Source organism: Engraulis encrasicolus, chromosome 5, assembly GCF_034702125.1.
Source record: "Engraulis encrasicolus isolate BLACKSEA-1 chromosome 5, IST_EnEncr_1.0, whole genome shotgun sequence".
In the NCBI taxonomy this organism is placed as follows: Eukaryota; Metazoa; Chordata; class Actinopteri; order Clupeiformes; family Engraulidae; genus Engraulis; species Engraulis encrasicolus.
The window spans coordinates 17,984,335-17,990,399 of record NC_085861.1 but is presented as its reverse complement, the minus strand read 5'-3'; positions in this window follow the sequence as shown (position 1 = coordinate 17,990,399).

Sequence of the window (6,065 nt, the reverse complement as noted above, 5' to 3'; positions counted from 1 at the left end):
GTGCACATTTACATAATAGAGTATTTAAGTTATCTGTCCCAAAAAAACAACAACAGGACAAACGCAAAGAAAGGCTTTTGGAATATGTGTCTAGAGACCGGTTGAGACAGGGACAGGGGGCTGCGTGTGTGCTTGCGAGCGCACGGTGCCTGCTGACAGCAGGGAGACAACCATGCTGATCTTAAGCACCCCAGTTTAAACTTCATAAAAAATAACACTAAGGACTTAAAAGATAGATAGCACAATCAGCAGAATATGCCTTCATAATGATTTCAATATTCCACTACCCCACATACACAAGGTGCCATTGCAAAGTAGTTTTGCGTCCTTTGGCATCATCAAATAACGGCACAATATGCAACGCTGGTTATGGAAGACGGTCCCGGCTACCAAAAACATGGGAAAAGATGGAGACGGTGCATGGGTGGATACCAAGGAGTGGATACACAACATCCAAGACAACCATGACAACACATTGGTGACAGCCCACCAGTAAAACATACGCAGATAGAGCTCTACACACGCACACAGAATCGTCCACTTATTTAGATTTCTTTCTCCCCTCCCCTAGCTGACAACTCCAGAGTCCACTTCGTAACATAGCCAAGCTAACAGAAGAACTTAACTTAGGCCTATATAATGCTAACAGGAGAAACGCTAGATGATAAAATCAACATGGAGTGGAGGTGCTGTTAGCAAGTCAGCACAACTAGTTGTCAATTGGAGAACACACAACTAAGTTACAACGCTGGGAATAACTACAGCAATACCGCTGTCACAGATTACAAACTAGAATGGACACCGTTAAAAATGTGCCTCGACTTCTGGACTAGAAAGTGACAACAATTGGAAAATACCTGAAGGAGATGAGTGATATGAAATCAATATAATGCCGCGGCGGACATTATTATAGGGAAACCTGTCCTTACCTTCTTCGTAGCGTCTTTGAAATCTTCTCAGATAATATCCAAGGAGGTCTAATATCCATAGGATGTTCTTGCTAGCCAGTAGTCATCTCTATTCTTGGCGAATGAAGTGACTAAACTCGTTTTATATTCCGCCTTCAAGCCAACAACGCATAGCCTACTACTACATGGATAAGATGAGAACAAAAGAGTCCACGTTCGACTGACCAGCATGCATTTAATTTGGTAAGGGAATCAATCATGTGGTAATTCCAAACAGAACGTTACCACTGGCGACTCGCGCTCCCTGTTTACATACAGCCAATGATAGTGTATGAAAATATATATCCCACAATCCCTGGCCGCAATGTAAAAAAAATAAAATGCACAAATATAGGCCTAGCGTTCATGTGTTACCTTTATTGCTATTTGAAACATTTGTCTGAACAATTTCACTGCCCATGTAATGACCTGTAGCAATATAGTAACTAAAAGTGTCAATTTGCAATTTATTTAATGCTGTAAATTCCCACCGTCTTGTGGGAGTCTGACACGGTCTATAAATAGTGTCTGGACGTTAGGTCAACGTAGCGTGTAGGATACAATGCCTATCCGCTTTTTTGACTCGTAATCAACGGGTACAAAGCTACATGGAGGGGCCGCTTGCGGGCCCCCCCAGTGGTCGCGGGCCCCGGTGCGGCTGCACCGGCTGCACCGCCTATAGTTACGCGCCTGCTTGACATTCTTGTTTTTAATCATGTTTTGTACCAATGTATTATGTCTCGATAAGAACTTAATAAACATGCGATGAAGACACGTGGATGTTGAGGGATTTTTTTTGTATTTGTCCATGTTATTAGTAGTGTTAATAGCCAGGTAATATAAGCCCACCTAAAACAACTTTGGACACTGAGTGCAAAAGGCATGTCCATCCGTGTGCTTCAGCTAACAGACACTGGGTGGCGTAACAGCTGTGCATTTGCTGTGTGCCTCGTGTGAGCACTTAGAATTTCAACAACTTAAATCCTTTGCGAGTCTATTCACTTCAAAAAAAAAAGCTTGGGCAGCACTGTTGTCCTGCCAAAATTCGCAGCGCGAGACGCGAGTCCTAAATGAGCACACTCTATCTGTCTGTCTCGTGCGCTCCTCCTCCTATCTACCATGGTCCACACCACGGGTCTAGATGATAAGATAGAGCGCGCTGTCTTCACAGCAGCTGTTGTTTTAAAAGCGCTCACCTGTTTGAATATAATTGTGCAAAATGATGACGACCGGAGGGTTATCAAACTGTGGCCAAAACCTACCCTAGCTAACTTGCACTGTCACCACAACAATAGCCAACACTTCGAGGTACTATCTGTGTTGTTGCAATAATCTATCAAGTGTTATTGTTTGGGCATTGTGCTACTTACCACAGCTGCTGCGCAAGACCAAGGACATGTGTTGTTGTTGATTATTGTAGGCGGGAGAGCGAGTGCTTGAGGCGTCATTTGGTTAGGTTCAAAAGTTCCCACGTTGAGCACTGACGTCATTGTCCCGAAAGCTGAGTTATTGTGTTTTTTCCTTAAGATTTGGCAGGTGTCCAGATGTCCCCTCTTCCGGTCAATTTCTCCTGTGTTCACGTCCTGTTACGGTAAGGAAGCATCCCACGAGACCCTTTTACATCATTTCGGGCACCTTTGCGTCCAACGATCCCCTGTCCCCTCTCCTAAACCAGTCGACAGGGGGTATGAATCACCATCTAGCCTACCCTCTTTGTGGTCGACCTTTCTTCAATTAAGTGCCTGCAATATCCGATTGAAAATGCTTTGTGGTTGTGAGTGAGAGTGGACGTGAGTAGTAATGAATTTCTCATCCAGACGTCATAAGCTACATCGATTGTTTCCAGCTGTTTGCCCCCCCTGGATCTGGGTAAAGAGAGGGACAGTAGCAGCCTTGTTTCAAGGAGATCTACTGGTAACTTTCACAATCTATCACTGTCAGTTGGCTACTGAAGTGTCTATATCTCATCAGAGGCAGAGTTTCTGCCCCACAGGTAGCAAGGGTCTATTGTGCCATCATTCAACGCGCGCGCACACACACACACACACACACACACACACACACACACACACACACACACACACACACACACACACACACACACACACACACACACACACATCCAGGTGCAAATTCCACCACCTGCTACGGTGTGTCTGTAATTAGGACGTCACAATTATATTTTTTTGGTGTGCACTGCACGGTGTGCGTGTGTGTGTGTGTGTTGAGGGGAGGTGGGGGTAAACCGTGAAAACAATGGGCTAGTTATTCTCCCTCTGTCATCTCCTTCTGTCCTTTTTTCCCCTCTGCGTCTCGAGTAATGAAAGATTCTTCCCGGCTTCAAAGGCAACGGGCTTCCTACGAAAGCGCTGAGTCAGAGAATTGTGAGCCTGTGTGTGTGTGCTTGTGCGTGCGTGTGTGTGTGTTTGTGTGTGTGTGTGAGCGTGCGTGCGTGCGTTTCGGTGTTGTGGGGGTGAGGTCCTGTTTTGTGTGTGTGTGTGTGAGAGAGTGAGTTAGTAAGTGAAGGCATGTGTGTTGACTTAGAGAGGGATGCAAGTGGGGCCTAGTGTAGTGTGGTAAGCTGCTTACAGGTTGCTCTGGGTTCGCTGAGCTCCACGGGCCTGCTGTTCGCGGGGGTTTCCCCTGTGCTGTGCGCCACTTACCCATTAAAAATAAACTCCTGCCTGCTCGCCTGCCTCTCGCCGGCTCCTTATACGCCACTGTGCTGCTGAACTACACTAACCACTCACTTCGGCACACAGTAAAGATAAAAATCACTTTGAAGAGGGGCCCTTCAGGCCCTAAGAATGGGCCCACCTGAAAAGCACTTCATTACCACCAACAAAGGTCACGATGCTGGCTCCCCGCGGAGGAAGAAAAGTCGTAAAAAAAACAAACAAGAAAAAACACTTCTAATCTTAACTAGACATGACGACATTCTTCAGGCCTTTGGTCACACTTACAGTAGCAAGCCCCAAATCCCTGGATTTCAACATGAGAAATACATTGTAACACAGCGGTTTTCTTGTCGTATGAATAATAGGCATGAATAATACTACTTCTGCGAAGTACCATTTTCACCTATTTATTTCCAATTCTGGTGAACATTACATCTTAACCACATAAGGGCCCCACTGTGCTGTCCTCATTCCAGATTTTCCCCAAACACTTCATGTCCTCAAATGGGATGGCAGACTTTTTTTTTACTGGATGAAGGACATGTGACTCAGATTACTTTTTACGAGCGTTTGGGCATCTAAGGGCTGCAGTGCTAACCGAACAAGGGTGAAGTCCCCATTAAGTGTAATTTCGGGTGGCAGTAAAGCTTACACATGTCCTATGGTAATGCATTTCCACCAGTCACGGTGCTTTTAGCGAGGTGCCTTTGGACTTGAAGAGAAACGAAAACGTTTGAAAAAGGAAGAGGAAGCCATTTATAATAATGAATAAATGACTTCAGCACTTATGTTGTTGTGACTGGTCAGTTAGCAAAGGCTACAATTTTGACCCGAAATCCGTTTCATGTCTTGCCATGACATTAACAGAAGAAAAAATTGACCTGGTGGTGGGGGATAAATTAGTTTTCATTTGAGAATTACTCCCAAGGTTAGACTGGAATGTCCTGACCAAGCAATTATGTAGTCATTACTCATTAGACTTTTTATGACTACACTGAAAAGCATCAGCCACAGGGGGTTGAAAGAGAGTGTGAATCACATAGTAGATTGTTTATTTTTTTCTTCTCTGCAGGAATTTCAAAAATGTAAGTTATTATTTTTTTGTTTTTATAATTGGCCACACAGTACAGTACAAACAGCCCCCACCTCAAGTGGAATAATCATGGTCAGCCTCTTGACACGTTTTGATTTACATTCCCTAGCTCCACAAGCATCAAACACACACACACACACACACACACACACACACACACACACACACACACACACACACACACACACACACACACACACACACACCCTCCACAAGCATCCAACCCCCCACCACCACCACCACCTTTCACTCTTATGTATCTTTCCCTGTGGTGCTCTCTGTAGTTCTAAGTCCAGTGTTTGAGTGACTGCCTAGCCATCAATCAGTGTTGACTTGGCCAGCAAGCAGGCAGCGTCTTGGTCTTAGCCCTCAGGGGATCAGAGGGACGGCTGCTGTCATGTCACTCCCGTTGGTCAGCCTTGGCCAGGGGCAGGGCCGGGCCGGGCCGGGCCGGTGTGCCAGTCCAGTCCAGCAGCCCCTCTTTGGCAGTTGGCTCTTCTCTAACAGTGAGCAGATGCCAGCAGCGGGTCGGGCTGCATCACATGTGACTTCAAACAGTGTGGTCAGTCAGGCCCCAGGTGCCACTGGCTTCCTGCCTCCCCTCCTGCCTCCTGCCCTGCCTGGCTGGCTGGCTGGCCGAGTCTACGTCTGTGTGTGTGTGTGTGTGTTTCCTGTGTGTGTGTGTCTGTGCGTGCGAGCATGCGCGTGCTTGCTTGCGCATGTGTGTGTGCGTGCTTGTGTTTGTGTGTGTGCTGGTGTGCTTGTGTGTACTGTATGTGTGTGTGTGAGCGAGAAAGAGAGCACTTATGCATGTGAATGTTTGTGAACACTTGTGCATGTATGTGTCCGTCTATGCGTGTGTGTATGTCTGTGCGTTTGTATGTGTGCGTGCGTGCATGTATGCACGCGTGCGTGTGTGTGAGCGAGAAAGAGAGACAGGGAGCGTGCAGAGTGCGTGTTTGTGTAGGCTGTACAGTATGTGTGCAACCGAGTAAATGAGTTTGCATGCGCTTCTATTCTTGCAGTATGTTATGTTTGTCTATTTAAGTTATGTCTCTGTGTGCAGGCATGTGCATGCAGGGTATACCAAGCGCATGTTTGCTTTTCACCATTTATATATTCGGGCTGGTGTTTACGAAAGTGTTGCTGCTGTGCATGTGTGTGTGTGTGCGCACACGCCTCTGTGTGTGTGTGTGTGTGTGTGTGTGTGTGTGTGTGTGTGTGTGTGTGTGTGTGTGTGTGTGTGTGTGTGTGTGTGTGTTGGTCTGCGTGTGCGTCTCAGACTGTGTGTCTGTGTGTGTTTGGGGTTAGACTGGGGGCGAGAGAAACACCCAGGCAGTCCCGCGG